The following is an 18,006-nucleotide window of genomic DNA, read 5'->3' on the forward strand; positions in this document are numbered from 1 at the left end:
ACACACCACATTACTCTGCTGTTTAATAGAACCAAACACACACATAAGATACACCATACCTAAATCAGGGCAGAGGACAAAACCGAAGGAACATGCATGTCTGGAAGTGGAGCAATCCAGAGCAACCAAAACTGTCCATTTCCCTCTTCAGATGCTGCCTGACCTGCTGGGTTCCTCCAGCAGATTTTTTGTTGTATTTAGGAAGTGGTTACATAATTAGGAGATGGGAAGGTCACTGTTACACTTGAAAACAAAGATGAAGATTTTAAAACTGAGATTAACACACATCAAGGACTGGGTCTTGAAAGGTCTCGACCTGAAATGCCGACTGCCCATTTCCCTCCATAGATGTTGCCTGACCTGCTGAGTTCCTCAGCACTGTGTTGATCTAGATCTCCAGCATCTGCAGTCTCTCATGTCTCCATTTTAAAACTGAGGTAGTGGAGGAGCCAGTGTTGGTGAAGAAACACAGATGTGGCAGGGACTGAGACTTAAAGCAGATTTCGGATACAAGTGCAGGTGGACACAGAAGGCAGCCATGGGGTCTACCCTGGCCAAAGAAGAACTATTTCCAACTCTTGGCCTATAACCTTGTAGTTTTCTCCATATCTGGTGCTTATCCAGGTACTTTTAAATGTAACAAGTGTCTCTGCCTTTACCAGCCCTTCAGGGAATTCTCTTGAACTCAAGAGAATTCTCTGTCCCAGAGGGTTGTGGAGGTATTTAAACTCTCCTATAATTCTTCTACCTATCACTATCCCTGTGAACCTCGTTGTAAACAAACTTCCAGTGACTGAAACACACTTTGACCATCATCCTTTGCTCCTTTGCACTGAGCCAGTTTGAATCCAGCTTGTCATCTTCCCTTGGATCTCAAGAGTTTTTACTTTACTGATCAACGTGCAGGTTGGATGTTGTCAAATGCTTTGCTGAAATGCATGTAGAAGACATGGGCTACCTTCATCGACTCTTCTTGTTACATTCTCAAAGAAATGGTCACTTTACTCAGACACAATATTCCCTTAACTAGTTTGTTTTCTCTCTTTCTCAGTTCTGACGATGGGTCTTCAATCTGAAACATTAAGTCTGGTTCTCTCTCCACAGCCGCTGCCTGACCTGCTGAGAGTTTCTTGCATTTTCTACCTTTATTTCAGATTTTCAGCATCTGCAGTTTTTCATTCCTTTGTCGAACCCAGGCTGTGTGACATGAACAAATCTGTGCCTTTGGAATTATGATATATACCTTCCCTCTGTACTTTTCCAACAATCAGAAATGTGAGGGTGACTGGCGTTCAATTATTCATGCTATCCTCTTGTTCCCTTTTAAACAAACTAAACATACGAATTAGGATCAGGAGTAGGGAAGTCAACCCCTGGGGTCTGCTCCCCCATTCAGTAAGGTCACTGCTGGTCTGACTGAAACCTTAGCTTCACATTCCTGTCTGCTTGTGGTAACCTTTCACTCATTTGATTATCAAGAATCTCTTTCTCTCTCTCTGCCTTAAAAATATTCAAATACTCCACTGGCCTTTGAGGAAGAGGGTTCTAAAAACCTCAAAAACATTTCACCTCCTCCCTGACTGAAATGTTTTTAAGCAGGTAAGCTGGTTCTAGATTCTGCCACAAGAAGAAACATCCTCTCCACATCCACCTTAGAATCTTATTTGTTTCAAACAAGTCCCCGCTCACTCTGCTAAACTCCAAATCTAGACCGTCTTAACCTTTCCTCATAAGACAACTTGCCCACTCCAGCTTTTAGTCCAATAAACCTTCTCCGAACTGCTTCCAATGCATTAACATTCTTCCTTAAGTAGGGCAACCTATACTGTAAAAGCAATGCTCCAAATGTGCTCTCACTAATGCCCTACATAACTGAAGCATACCTCCCGACTTCCATATTTAATTCCCCAAGCAATGAGCAATAACATTCTGTTAACTTTCCTAATTACTCATTGAAACTGTATAATAGCTTTTTACGGATCATTCACTAGCACGCCCAGATCCCTCTGTATCACAGAGCTCTGCAATTCTCACCATTTAGATAATGTGCTTTTTTATTTTTTCCTGGAAAAATGGACAATGTCATCTTCCCACAATATACTTCATTTTTCAATAATTTCCCTCACTCACTTTACCTACCCATATCCCTCTATCCTCGAGCTGTTACTTTCCCGCCTAACTAAAACTTGCATCATCAGAAAATTTAGCAACCGCATCTTTGATGCCTTTATCCAAGTCACTTATACAGATTGTAAAAAGTTCAGGCCCCAGCACTGATTCCTGAGGCACACCGCTCGTTATATTTTGTCAACCAGAGAAAGACACACTCGTGCCTGTGTGGGATGTCGGTGAGGCCGCACCTGGATTATTGTGTGCAGCTCTGAAACTATAGGAAGGATGTGCTTAAACTAGAGAGGGTGAAGAAAAGATTCACAAGAATGATGCAGGGACTGGAGGGCTTGAGTTATGACGAGAGGCTGGATAGGCTGGGATTGTTTTCCCTGGAGCAAAGGAGGCTGAGGGGTGACCTTATAGAGGTTTATAAGATCATGAGGGGCAAGGATAAAGTGGGTGGTCACAGTATTTTTCCCAGGGTAATGGAGTCTAGTTTTAGGGCATAGGTTTAAGGTGAGAGGGGAAAGATTTAAAGGGGATCCGAGGGGCAACTATTTCCACACAGTTGGAGGATAGAGGAGGTATGGAATGAGCTGGTACAGTCAAAATACATTTGGACAGGTACACAGATAGGAAAGGTTTAGAGGGATATGGGCCAAACACAGGCAAATGGGACGAGCTGAGAAAGGTACCTTGGTTGGTATGTGCTGAATGACTTTATGACTCTATGTCTGCTCTCTGCTCCCTGTTAGACAGCCAATCTTCTATCCACACTGATATGTTACCTCCTACCCCATAAGATATAAGTTTCCACACTAAACTTTGATGTGACACCTTATCAAATGCTTTCTGGAAAGTTAAATCCACTGATTTCCTTTACCCACAGCCCATGTTTCTTAATAAAAGAAATCCAATAAATTGATCAAACATAATTCCTTTTTCACAAACCACATTGTTTCTGCTTGATATCCTTGGATTTTTCTTTTGCCCTGCTTTAACACCTTTAGAAAGAGCTAACACTTTTCCTTTGGCAGATGTTAAACTAACTGGCCTGTAGAATCTGCTTTCTGCCTCTCTCCTGTTTTGAATAACGGAGTTATATTTGCTACTTTCCTACCTAATAGAACCTGCCCCAAATCTGGGGAATTTTAGAAAATTAAAATCAATGCATCAACAACATCACCAGTCACATCCTTTAGGACCCTAGGGTAAAGTCTTGGGAATGGAAATTTGTCAGCCCACAGTTCCAACAATCTGCTCAGTCCCACTGCCCTGGTTATCACTTCCCTGAGTTCCACCCTTGCTTCCAATGCAGAATACCCACTTCATCCGCATATATCCTATTTCCATTATTAATTCCTTTGATTCTTTTTCAATCTGACCAATGCTCACACTGTAAATTTTTCTTTTTTAAAATACCCACATATATTACCCTCTGATTCTAAAGTTCTGGTTAGTTTTAACCTTGTACTTGGATTTGACCTTCTTATTAATCTTCTAGTCATTTGTTGCTGTTTTTATATTCTGTGTAATATTCTGACTTTGTGCAATTATAGACTTTTTTCAGTTTGATGCCACTACATTTTAATCATGAATTCCTTCTTGGAATTTTCCCTCTGATTGGAGATGTATCCTTATGTCTGTGTGCTCTGTCCCTTCCTGACAGACTCTGATTCCCATAACACATTCACTGCCTAGCATTAATACCTTTAAACTTCTAAATTGCCCCTCACCAGAAATCTCCCCATCTTTCTGCCCCCTCCAATCTTTTAATTTAAAGCATTATCTATTATTGTTGTGTGTTTTAATTTGGACTCTACTTGGTCTCACTCCATTAGCAGAACTTGTTCCTTGTTCTTACCTTTGTCATTGACTCCCACATGGTCCCACTGGGTCTTTCCCTGCCCCCTACACCCCTCCCCACCACCCCAACTCCAAGCTCCTCTTCAGCCTTGAGCTGTTCTTAACTCCAGTGTTAGGCAGCTGATCTCTTTCAGGGCAACACTTACCCCATATTCACCAGTACATCATTTACCCAATGCCCTCAACTTAACACAGACCTCATTCCCCATACTGTAGCATTTTCCCAGAAGCCAGATGGCCCAGATGGGGTCTTCATGACATTTAATTCGCTGCACTTTGTCGAAAGTGATCACAGGCTCATCATTCCATCCAGACCATCTTCACGGTGCGTTGGTTCAGGAAGGCGAAGGATGCCTGCCACCCCGGCCATTCCCCTTTCCCTCTTCTACCTTCTGGGAGAATATACAGGAGCTTGAAAGCCCGGACGCCCAGACTCAGGAACAGCTTCTTCCCCACTGCTCTCGGACTCCTGAAACAATCCCTTCTCTCACATCCCCTTCCCCGTGGTGCTGCCACATTCTCCAACCCTTAACTCTACCTCTTCCGTTATTGTCACTTCGGCATTTCTTTGTGCACTACCTCAGTTTGCACTACTGTACTTTGCACCACTCCACTGCTTTGCACTCGTTGCTGTATTTATTGTTGTATTTATTCTTGCCATGTATAGTTTACTCTGTGAGCTTCACGTGAGCAAGGAATTTCATTGTACCCCAGTGTATATGATAATAAATGAATCTGAATCTGAATAAAAAGAAGAAATTACTTTGGAGGGAGTAAGGCTTATTGTTCAAACCTTCAGAGTAGCAAAGTGCAAAAGAGTGTGGCTGAGCTACTGCTCGATTCAGGGTAATAACAGGTCATCAACTTTTGGAACTGGAGAGGACTGAATGCAGAAGGGATGGAATAGCTGTGAGCAGTGTGGAGATGCAATATTAATTGAGGGCGGCACAGTGGTGCAGCTAGTAGAGCTGCTGCCTAACAGCAGCAGCAGCCTGGGTTCGATTCTGACCTCGGGTGCTGCCTGTGTGGAGTCCATGCGTTCTCCCTGTAACCATGTGGGTTTCCTCCCACATTCCAAAGATGTGCAGGTTGGTGGGTTAATTGTCCACTGTAAATCAACCCCAGTGTGTAGGTAGGTGTTAGAATCTGGGGGGATGTTGATGGGAAGGGGGGAGAAGAAAAACGTGGGATTAATGTAGGATTAATGTAAATGGGTGGTTGATGGTCAGTACAGACTTAGTGGGCCGAAGGGCCTGTGTCTGTATTTTTCTATGACTCTCCATGGATCCACCATCTAAAAGCACAATCTAGTTTTGTCACTGTTTGTGCAGCATCAGAACGTGGAGTTTGCTGAATAAAAACCAGATTAAATTAAATAAATATTTTAAGGCAGGCACGGCAGCAGTTGTGGTAAAAGGGAGATGGAAATGATTGGAGTCCATAGCAACCACATCTGCACTAAGATGTCTGCTGGTAAGAACCTTAAAAATAGATTATAGAAATTGTTATAGATATGTAAAAAAGGAGATTAGCAGAAGTTAATTCAGGTCTCTTATTGACCAAGATTCTAGTGATACAAAATGACAGAGAGACTAAACAAATATTTTAACATCTGTCTTTACAGAAGAAGACATGGATAACCTCGCAGAAACAGAGGTGAACTAAAAGTCAAGAGTGAATGAGAAATTCCAAAAATAGTTATACTAGTAAAATAGTGGTACTTGAGAAATTAATGGAACTGATATACGATAAGGCCCCAGAACCAAACAACTTATATCTTGGGATTTTGAGAGAGGTTGCTATGGAGATAACGGACAAACTGATAGTCATTTTTCAAAATTTTTTAAATCTAGAACAGTTGCAATAGATTGGAAGATGACAAATATAACTCCACTAGTTAAGAAAGGAGACAGAAAACAGACAACTGCTGAGTAGTTAGCCAGAAATTAATAGTAGGAAAATGCTGGAATTTATTGGAGTCATAGAGCAATACAGCAGAGAAACAGGCTCTTTGGCCCAACTTGTTCGTGCCGACAAAGATGCCCACCTAAGCTAGTGCCATTTGCCCACATTTGACCCAGATCTCTAAACCTTTCCTATCCATCTACCTGTCCAAGTGTCTTTTAAATGTTGTTCATGTACTTGCCTCAACCACTTCCTGTGGAAGCTCATTCCATATACTGACCACCCTCTGGGTGAAGAGAAGAAGTTGCCCCTTAGGTCCCTTTTAAATCTTTCCCCTCTCACCTTAAACCTATGCCCTCTCGATTTTGATTCCCTTTTCCTGGGAAAAAGACTGTGTGCATTCACCCTATCTATGACCTCCATGATTTTATACACCTCTATATGGTTACCCCTTAGTCTCCTATGCTCCAAGGAATAAAGTCCTAGCCTGTCCAACCTCTCCCTATAACTCAGGCCCTCAACTTCTGGCAATATTCTCATAAATCTTCTTTGCATAGTTAACAACAGCACATCCCTTCCTGATGAGCTTAACGCATTCTATGCGTGTTTTGAACAGAAGGGAAGTGGATTGTCACCACCCACCCTAACAACCTCTGGAACATGATACAACTAAACCCGTGGTCACCGTTGAGGACGTAAGATCAGTCTTCCGGAGAGTGAACACAAGGAAAGCATCTGGCCCAGATGGTGTCCCTGGCCAAGTGCTGATCAGCTGGCGTGAGTATTTGCAGACATATTTAACCTCTCCCTGCTTCAATCTCAGGTTCCCACCTGTTTTAAGAAGACCACTATCATCCCGGTACCGAAGAAAAGCAAGGTAACATGCCTCAATGACTACTGACCAGTGGCTCTGACATCCACCATCATGAGGTGCTTTGAGAGGCTGGTCATGGCACGCATCAACTCCAGCCTCCCAGACAACCTCGACCCACTACAATTCGCCTACCGCCAAAACAGGTCTACAGCGGATGCCCTCTCCCTGGCCCTACACTCAGCTCTGGAGCATCTGGACAGTAAAGACACCTACATTAGACTATTGTTTATTGACTACAGCTCTGCCTTCAATACAATAATTCCAAGCAAACTCATCACCAAGACCTGGGACTCAACACCTCCCTGGATCCTTGACTTTCTGACCAACAGACCGCAATCAGTGAGGATAGGCAGCAATACCTCCAGCACGATTACTCTCAATACTGGTGCCCCACACGGCTGCATCCTCAGCCATCTACTCTACTCACTATACACTCATGACTGTGTGGTCAGATTCTGCTCTAACTCCATCTACAAGTTTGCAAATGATACCATCGTAGTGGGCCATATCTCAAATAACGATGAGTCGGTCTACAGGAAGGAGATAGAGAGCTTAGTGGAATGGTGTCATGACAACAACCTTTCCCTCAATGTCAACAAAACAAAAGAGCTGGTCATTGACTTCAGGAAAGGGGGCGGTGTACATGCACCTGTCTACATCAATGGTGCTGAGGTTGAGAGGATTGAGAGCTTCAAGTTCCTAGGAGTGCACATCACCAATAGCCTGTCCTGGTCAAATCATGTAGATGCCATGGCCAAGAAAGCTCACCAGCGCCTCTACTTTCTCAAGAGGCTAAAGAAATTCAGTATGCCCCCTTTAACACTCACAAACTTTTATCGATGTACCATAGAAAGCATCCTATGTGGATGCATCACAGCTTGGTATGGCAACTGCTCTGCCCAGGCCTGCAAGAAACTACAGAGAGTTGTGGACACAGCTCAGCACGTCACGGAAACCAGCCTCCCCTCCTTGGATTCTGCCTTTACCTCTCGCTGCCTTGGTGAGGCAGCAGCATAATCAAAGACCCCACCCACCCGGGTCATCCTCTCTTCTCCCTCCTCCCATCAGGCAGAAGATACAGGAGCCTGAGGGCATATACCATCAGGCTCAAGGACAGCTTCTATCCCATGGTGATAAGACTATTGAACAGTTCCCTTATACGATAAGATGGACTCTGACCTCACAATCTACCTTGTTATGAACTCGCACTTTATTGTCTACCTGCACTGCCCTTATTCTGTAGCTGTGACACTTTACTCTGTACTGTTATTGTTTTTACCTGTACTACCTCAATGCACTCTGTACTAACTCAATGTAACTGCACTGTGTAATGAATTGACCTGTATGATCAGTATGCAAGACAAGTTTTTCACTGTACCTTGGTACAAGAGACAATAATAAACCAATACCAATACCAATACACTCTTTCCAGCTTAATGACGTCTTTCCTATAACAGGGTAACCAAAACTGTACGCAATACTCCAGATGTGGCCTCACCAACGTCTTGTACAACTGTCACATAATGTCCCAACTCCTATACTCATACCCTGACCGATAAAGGCTAGCGTGCTAAATGTCTTCTTTCCCACCCTGTCTACCTGTGATGCCATTTCCAGGGATGTGGTAACGGGGCACTGGGAAAATAAGAATTAGATGGGGCAGAGTCAATGTGGGTTCATGAAAAGGAAGTCATGTTTGACAAATCTGTTGGAATCTTTTGAGATTGTGAGCAGGTTGTAAGCAGCAGATTAGACTCTCAGAAGGCCTTCAGTAAGTTGCTACATGAGAGGCTATTAAACAGAATTAGAATGGACACTACTGGCTTTGACTGAGGATTGGTTATAATGAACAGAAAACAGAGAGTTAGAAGAGATGGGTCATGTTCAAGTTGGGAGAATGTGATTAGAGAGGGGCCATAGGTATCAGCGTTGGGCCAATGGCTGTTCACTGTCAATATTTGGGTCGGGGATAATGTATCCACCACGACGAAGCTAGAAGGCAGTGTTTGTCGTGAAAAGGATGCAGAGAAGAAATATAGACAGATTAAGTGAATGGGGTAGGACATGGCAGATGGGAATATAATGATATAACATGGGTACAGGAGTTGGGATGTTATGGTGAGGTTGTATAAGACATTGGTGAAGCCAAATTTGGAGTATTGCGTGCAGTTCTGGTCACCTAACTATAGGAAGGATATCAATAAGATTGAAAGAGCGCAGAGGAGATTTACTAGAATGTTGCCGGGTCTTCAGGAGTTGAGTTACAGGGAAAGACTGAACAGGTTAGGACTTTATTCTTTGGAGCACAGAAGAATGAGGGGAGATTTGATAGAGGTTTACAAAATTATGAGGGGTATAGACAGAGTTAATGCGAATAGGCTCTTTCCATCTAGATTAGGAGAGATAAGTACGAGAGGACATGGCTTTAGGGTGAAAGGGGAAAGGTTTAGGGGGAACATTGGGGAGAACTTCACTCAAAGAGTGGTGGGAGTATGGAATGGGCTGCCACCTGATGTACTAAATGCGGGCTCACTCTTGAGTTTTAAGAATAAATTGGATAGATACATGGAAGGGAATGGTCTGGAGGGTTATGGACTGGGTGCAGGTAAATGGGTCTAGCAGGATAACGTTTCAGCACAGACTAGAAGGGCCGAATGACCTGTTTTTTCTGTGCTGTAGTGTTCTATGGTTCTATGGGAAAATATGAGGACATCCACTTTGTCCGAAAAAATAGAATATTTTTAAAATAATGATAGATTGAAATAAGGTGGTGCAGTTAGTAGAGCCTCTACCTCAGAGACCTGGGTTCAATCCTGACCTCGGCTGCTGTCTGTGTGGAGTTTACAGGTTTTCCCTCTGACTGCATGGGGTTCCCCTGTGTGCTCCAGTTTTCTCCCACATGCGAGTTAGCACGCCAATTGGCCACTGGAAACTGCCCCTAGTGTGTGGGTGAGGTGTAGAATCTGGGGGGAGTTGATGGGAATATGGGGAGAATAAAAAATAGGATTATGTAGGGTTGATGTAAATGGATGGTTGATGGTCGGCACAGATTTGATGGGCTGAAGGGTCAGGTTCAATGCTGTAGCTCTCTATGACTCTTCGTCAGACCTTGAAACGTTAACTCTGTTTCTTTTCCCACACATGCTGCCCGACTTGCTAAGTGTTTTCAGAAGTTTTTGCTTTTGTTTCAGATTTCCAATATCTACAGTTTTTTGATTTTCATTTACTGGAGATTCATTGGTTGAGGTTGGGTGGGAATAAGGCCATTTGGTCTGTCATTTATATTCTAGCTCTCTAAAAGGAGCAGTCAATAATGTCCCACAGCACAGCTCTCGCCCCATATTCTGAATCCTGAAATTTCTCCAGTCCTCAAAATTGCTGCCCTTATTACCAACATTATAAGACCTTTTGATCTAATACTATCTTTAACTTCCCATGTTAGCCATTCTTGGACTATTTTTCTTCCCAGACTTCTGTGGCTTAAAAGGGAAATACATTTATTCTAAATTATGTATTAATTATTAAGATATTAGCCATTACATCTCACTGTCATTACCTAGAGGAGGTATAAAATATATTTTATTAGAATGATACCAGAAATGGGATGTTTACTAGATCAGGAAAGGTTGAACGGGTTAAAGTTTTTTCTCTGGAAAAAGATGATTTTGAGGGTCGGGTAACTTGATAAAGGTCTTTAGGATTACTGGTCTGTAAACACAGGAAAGATCAGAATCGGCACCTGTGAACACTAGACATTGCAGAGAAACTTCTTCACCCAGGAAGTGTGGGAATATAGGGGGAAAGTTTAAAGGAGATGTGCGGGGCAAGTTTTTTACACAGAGAGTGGTGGGTGCCTGGAACACATTGCAGGGGTGGTGGTGGAGGCAGATACTACAGTTTAAGAGGCATTAAGACTGGCAGGGAATGGATCATGTACAGGCAGATAAGTTTCCTTTAATTGGGCCTCATGGCCGGCACAAACATGGTGGGCCAAAGGGCCTGTTCCTGTGCTGTACTGTTCTGTGTTCTGTGTTCTACCTGAGGTGTTTAAGGAGAAGCTGGTTGAACACATGAGGGAGGGAGGATGGAAAGTTCTACTGATCTGTGGTTTGGATGGAGGGTAAACATAAGTGTAGACCTGTCTCGTTTCTCTGCTGTAAACACTGCGTCATGTTACGTCTGCCTTCCTTCTCTACCCTCACTCATTCTCACTTGTGGTTTTCTTGCTCCTTGCAGATTTCTGTCGTCTGTATCAGGCCCTCTCCTCCTTTCTCTCTTGGGATGGGGGATCTGGAGCATTCCCCTACGTGCTTCTTCCTGCTGTCCCTGTCCTGTGTGTGTCCACTCTGTGTTTGCGGTTCTGTGGCTGATTGTCTCCATTATACACTGTCAGATAATGCGGCCTGAAGAGGAACCAGGCCTTTCTTTGGGAACATCGCTCCTCTGGTAAAATCACTGCTTCACAGCTCCAGAGACCTGGGTTCAATCCCGACCTCCAGCGCTGTCTGTGTGGAGTTTGCACGTTCTCCCTGTGACCGTGTGGCTCCAGTATTCCCCCACATCCCAAAGACGTGCAGGCTGGGAAGTTAATTGACCACTGTAAATTATCCCTAGTGTGTAAGTGAGTGATAGAGCCTGGGGGGAGTTGCTGGGAATGTGGGGAGAATGACATGGGTCAGGGTAGGATCAGTGTAAAGGTGGGTACTCGATGGTTAGCATGTTGAGATGAAGGGCCTGCCCCGGGCTGCAAGACTCCATGAGGTACTTTTCCTCAGTTGGGGATAAAGAATTAAGAGTGGGATTGAGATGGAATTAGTAACAACTGGAAGCTCAGGGACATTTGGTCACCCCCAACGTAGTGGGAAGCACATCACGAGCCTCAAATTGAAACAAGTTTAAGTAAGTCGCTGCTGCACATGGCAAGTGCTCATAACCTTCATCAGCAAAGGGTGTTCATGTGAAAGGATCAACACTCGATCTCCTGCAGTGGCACGGGAAGGTGTGACGGTAAAGGAGGTGGATATGGTGGAGATGGGCGAGTCAACAAGAGTAACCAGAGGAGATTAGTCCCGTAGCAGGGAGGTCGGAAACGAGGGGCCACAGGTAGAAAGTAATTGATGAAGGATTAGTGAGAAGCTGAGGCAAAATGAGAGGACCTGGAACTCACTGCCTGAAGGGGATAGAGGCAAAATCCTCACCGTACTTGAACACTAGTTGATGAGCTGTGCCTGCACTCAGTGGAATACAGATGAATCAGGGGTGATCTTATAAAATATACAGATATGAAATTCTGGGGGTGGGTGGTTGCTGGGAGGCTGACTCCTGCCCTGTTCCTGTGTTTCTGTCACCTGTTTACCAACGGGCTCAGCAGCTCAGCTCAACTTCCTTTTCACAATTTTCTTTGTTTTCTCTGTTGTTCAAACTCTCATTTCTCCCCCACAAACATATATCACATGCAACACACTGTACCCTGCACACCCACATATATCACACATGCACACTACACACATGTGCACACTGCACACATGCATGCTCACACACATGTGCACACTACACATGTGCACACTCACATGCATTGCATACAAACTGCACACACTGTACATACATGCACTCTTCACACATACACATGCGCACACACACATAATGGGTATTGTATACACACACACACACAAACACACACACACGCACATGCAGACACACACACACACACAAACACACACACACGCACACACAAGCACATGCAGACACACACGCACGCACACACACACTCGCACACGCACATGCACACACACCTGAATAGGCACCACAGTCAGATCCTCCTTATCCAGGTTTACCAGCTGATCCATTGCCAGTCAGTGGAATGAGATAGAGTTTTGCTGCAACAGGCCATTCAGCCCAACTGGTGAATGCTGACACCTGCACTTTACTTCACCCTTTTGCATCGAACCCGATCTTGTTCACTGTGGTCGGGGGTTGGCAGCTGTGGTTATCGTGTGTGCCCTGAAATAACATGCAGCTGAGAGCACTGGCTGTGCTGAGCTCGGTGGGGAGGAAGTGTCATGACTTGTTTGTTGTCAGGTCTAAGGGAGCAGCTCAAAATGTCAGCCCCTCCTTGTCTCCGTCTGTGAGACAGAACAACGTCTCCACTCACAGCCTGAACAGGGCACGTGGCTACCCTGCCATTCACTATTGTCACCCTTGGGATTGTCCCTGACCACCAACCGTGCTGGTGGCACCTTGTGGGGAGCTGAGGTCAGAAGGCAAGGGTGTTGGGGTCGGGAATGGTGCAGCAGAGAGACACGACTGCAGCAGCTCCACCCCTGCGGGAATCGGCGGACCGTGGATATTGTGCGTTTATGACACTGGTTCCCGAGAGAGTGCTGCGTTGTCAGAGGGACTGTTGTTTTTGAAGCATTAAACCAAGACCCCCACCTGGTCCCACAGGTGTTTGGAAGGTAGTCACCATTTCAAAGCAAGCAAGGGGTTTTTATCTATCCTGGTGCCCTGAGACTGGTATTCATCTCCTGGTCAGCATCAGTAAAACAAATTATAGAACATAGAACAGTGCAGGACAGGACAGGCCCTTCGGCCCACAATGTCTGTGCCGTACACAATGCCGAATTAAGCTAAATCTCTTCTGCCTGCACATGACCCACATCCCTCCATTCCCTGTGTATTCATGTGTCTATCTAACAGCCTCTTAAACGCCACAATCGTATCTGCCTCCACCACCTCCCCTGGCAGCCTGTTCCAGGCACCCACCACTCTCTGTGTAAAATCTGTTTAATTATCTGGTAATTGTCATAGTCACAGAGTCTTACAGCACTTAAAGAGGCCCTTCAGCCCACAGAGTCTGTGCTGACGGTCAATCAGCCACTTTTACACTAATCCTACTCTGACCCATTTTATTCTCCCCTTGTTCTCAGCATCTCCCCCTAGATTCTACTCTTCACCTACACACTAGGGGGACAATTTACAGCGGCCAATTAACCCACCAACCCATGTCATTGGGGTGTGGGAGGAAACTGAAGCACCCAGAGGAAACCCAGGTGGTCACAGAGAGAACGTGCAAACTCCACACAGACAGTGCTGGGGGTCAGGATTGAACCCGGGTCTCTGGAACTGGGAGGCAGTGGCTCTACCCGCTGCGCCACTGTGTTGCCTGCGTATCTCAGCTCCCGACACCCCAAAGACTTTCTGCCATCTGGAAGGCACAAGTCAGCTGTGTGAAGGAATCCTCTCCATTTGCCTGGAGCAGTGGAGCTGCAACAGCAGTGGGTTCGTGGTGGGACCCAGCAGCCAGCAACAGTAACACCAAGAACTGCTCCTCAGAAAATACATCCTTGTTTGCTCTGGGAAGTTGCGAAAAGCTCTCCACACATGCAAGTCTTTTTAATTGCAGGAAACTTGTAGACGGTCCCTAAGTGACAGTCGTACTGGAGCGCTGATCTCAATCTGTATCTGATTCACGCCTGATTTGACCCTCAGATGCATCACTCACATCTCACTTCCTGTTGTGTGCATGTTCATGTGAGGGTTATTATTGTCTGTGATCACTGAAAGGCACATCACCGGGAAATCATTGCTGCTGGTAAGTTGTTCTCTCTTGTTTTACTTGTAACTCCCCCCCAATGTTCAGTCAAAATGGGGGTCATGGTAACTGAGGAGAGGGGTGGGGGCAGGGTCTCGGACCATTGGAGGAGGCTGGCTCAGGTGGGACAAGAAGTCACTGCCCTACAGCGGTTAGACTGTGGGGCCCGTTACTAATCAGGCAGGGGGTGTATGTACGGCCAGTGTTATTGGTCATAGCTAATCGCGCTCAGAAGGAGGGTAGACCCTGGGAACTCAACCCCTGAGCACCAAGTTGGTGCACACTCCAAGTCAGGAAGGTTTGCTCTGTATTATAGCTGGTCCTCTGATTGTCTTTGCAAATGCCTCTGAGAGGGTAAAATTACATGCCCCTTGGCCAAATTCAGCTCGAGATTAGGCTGAGTTTTGACGCTATACCTGACCAGGCCTCGTGTGGTGAGCTGACTTGTTGAACCACAGCAGTTCTTTTGGGGAAGGTGTTCCCACTGGGGAGGGAGACCCAGCACCGATGGAGGAACGACAGGTATTTCCATGTGTGTGACTTGGCAGGGGAACTGGCGGTGTGCGTGGTGTTCCCATTCACCTGCTGCCCCTGCCTTCCTATTAGGAACAAAGGACAGCACAGGGGAGAAGATTTGCTAAAGAGCTGGGTCAACTCCCATCAACATCTGGGAGGGTTTGAGCAGACATTCCAGAGGCGGGAGATGGAAATCGGGAGAGAGAGGAAGGCTTTGACTCCTGAGTAATAGACACTCCACTGGCTCAGGGTGGAAAGGAACTTTGGACAGGAGCGGTGAACGTGGGGCTTGACGGATACATTGGGGCAGCGTTAACCATCGTGAGCGGAAATCCAAAAAAACTGCAGCTGCTGGAAATCGAAATAAAAACAGAAAATGCTGAGAGGGAGAGTCAATGCTTTGGGTTCCGACAAAGGGTTTCTCTCTCCACAGATGCTGCCTGACCTGCTGAGTCTTTCCAGCGTTTTCTGATTTTATTTCTAATCGAAAGTGGATCTGCCTCAGAGGCAAGATTCAGGCCCTGGGGTAGTGAGGTGTCAGCCTAGTCTGGAGTGCCTGGTGAATGAGGTGTTCTCTGGGGAGGTGGAATAGGGAGAGAGGGGCTCTTGATTGCATGCATGTTATTGATGGTGGAAAACCCACCACTGGGCTCTCTCGGTGCTCACTCAAGGGTGAAGGGTACTCCCGTGGTCATGGGTCGGTGGTGAGTTCAAGCCCTTCTCTGGTGCAGTGTGGAGGGGGAGCTGCCCTGTTGCAGCTGCTGTTTATCAGTTGGGATGTTGAGGCCCCACAACTGTTCACAATTCTGTGTCACAACATTGAAGAGGAGAAGATCCCACTGCTGCCCTGGGCAATATTTATCCCTCAAAGGACATCACTAGAACAGATCATCTGGTCATTAAACAGTACTGTTTGTGGGAGCTTGCTGTGTAACTCTCGTTCTACAACAGTCAGAGTCTTTCGTTGGCTGTAAAGTAATTTGAAATGTCCTGTGGATGTGAAATGAACGTAACTCTGTATGTAAATTTAAAACTGTGGGTTAGTCACAATCAGCCGGGCAGGGAGAGTTATTTTTATTAAAGAGAGGAGCAGCTCCTGAATATCCGGAGTGGTTTCCTGTTTTTAAATCGAGCAGCTGGCTGCATATTTGAGAGAGAGGGAGGAGAGCGAGAGAGAGAGTGTGAGTGTATGTGAGAGAGTGTGTGTGAGAGAGAGTGTGTGAGAGTGTGTGTGAGAGAGAGTTTGTGAGAGGGAGTGTGTGAAAGTGTGTGTGAGAGAGTGTGTGAGAGACTGTGTGAGTGTGTGTGTGAGAGAGTGTGTGTATGTGAGAGTATGTGTGAGAGAGTGTGCATCTTAGAGAGTGCGTGAGAGTGTGTGTGAGACAGTATGTGTGTGAGAGAGTGTGTGTGTTGAGAAAGAGTGTGCGTGTGAGAGTGTGTGTGAGAGAGAGTGTGTGAGTGCATGTTAGAGAGAGAGTGTATGTGTGAGAGTGTGTGTGTGTATATGTGAGTGTGTGAGTGTGAGTTTGAGTGCGTGTGTGTGTGAGTTTGTGAGTGTGTGTGAGTGTGTGTGAGTTTGTGAGTGTGTGTGAGTGAGTGTGACTGTGAGTCTGTGCACATCCGCCTGTTTTTTTTGTCTCTTCAGAATAAACATCTGTTCGCCTCGGCTGTGTTTCCTTTCTCGAGCCAGGAAATTCTCAACCTTATCTCTCCGGCATCTCTCCCCCGTGTGTTCCGCTCGTGGTTCTGAGCTCTGCAGGTGTCTGTTAGTTTTTAATCAGTTCAGTATCTTCTCTTTAAACCAAACCAGCCCTGTGATCCTTGCAGGTAAATATCCGAGGGATGGTGCACCTCTGGCCTCTGACGTCCCGGCTGGCCCTTTGCATTGTTTTATCTCACACCTCGAGCAACACAGAAGGAGGCTGTTCAGCCCATTGGCTTCCATCTGTCCTATCCCCCTGTTTTTAATTCCCTGGGCACCTACAACTCTCTCTCCCACATGCTCATCAACTCCCCTTTTAAACAGGGAGGTGAAGAGGTAACCAGGACCTGTGTCCTTCTGCACAGGTCAAGAAAAGTAACCAGACAAGGGTAAGAGGCAAATCAAAAGGCCAGTGGTATGTTGGCCTTCATAGTGAGGGAATCTGAGCACGGGTACAGGACTGTCTTACTGCAATTGTACAGGGCCGTGAGAGATCGCGGCTGAATATTGTCCATGGTGGTCTCCTTATCTGAGGAAGTTCAGTGAAGGTTCAGCAGACTGATTCCTGGGTAACAGGCCTGGCTTATGAAGAGAGACTGGATGGTTGGGCTTCAATGGGTTTACAAGAATAAGAAGGGACCTCATTGATATTCATAAAACTGTGAAGGAATTAGGCAGACTCAATTTAGGAAAGATGTTCCCGATGGGAAAGTCCCAAACCAGGGTCACAGACTAAAGATACAGGTTAAGACACTTCAGACAGAGATGAGAGGAAATATCTCACCTCAGAAATGAAATGAAATTTTCATCGAGAAACCAGTAACCTTTTAATTAGGGGTTGTGCTCACTCACTAGCCAGTAATTTCTGTTTTCACACAGGAATTGGGAAAACTGGGGGAAAGGAATTGGAACTCAGTGAGGGTATGAGGCAGGGCAGTGAAGGGGAAGGTGACCCTCGGTGACAGTGAGGGAAGAGACTGGTGATGTGTAACGAGGAGGGTCAGTTGTCAGGCCATGTCCTGTCCCAGAATGTGAGTGGGGAGGGGGGCAGACAGTGAGAGAGAGAACGTGTGCCAGAGGAAGAGGGAGAGTATGTGTGTCAGAGAGAGGGGGAGGGAGATGTTTGAGAGAGAGAGAGAGGGAGGGAGAAAGGAGTCAGAGAAAGAGAAGTCAGAAAGAGAGACAGGGAAAGTCAGAGAGAGAAGGCCAGAGAGAGAGAGAGGGAGGGTAGGAAAGGGTTAGATGGAGAGAGAGAGAGAGAGAGAGAGGGAGAGAGAGAGGGAGAGAGAGAGAGAAGATAGCGAGGTAGGGGAAGGGACGGAGAACGTCAGAGAGAGGGAGGGAGTGAGAGAGTTAGATAGAGAGAGAATGAGAGAGAAAGGGCATCAGATAGAGAGGACAAAAGATAGAGTGATGTCCTGGGAGAAGAAGAGAGACAAG

Source organism: Pristis pectinata, chromosome 33 (assembly GCF_009764475.1).
Source record: "Pristis pectinata isolate sPriPec2 chromosome 33, sPriPec2.1.pri, whole genome shotgun sequence".
In the NCBI taxonomy this organism is placed as follows: Eukaryota; Metazoa; Chordata; class Chondrichthyes; order Rhinopristiformes; family Pristidae; genus Pristis; species Pristis pectinata.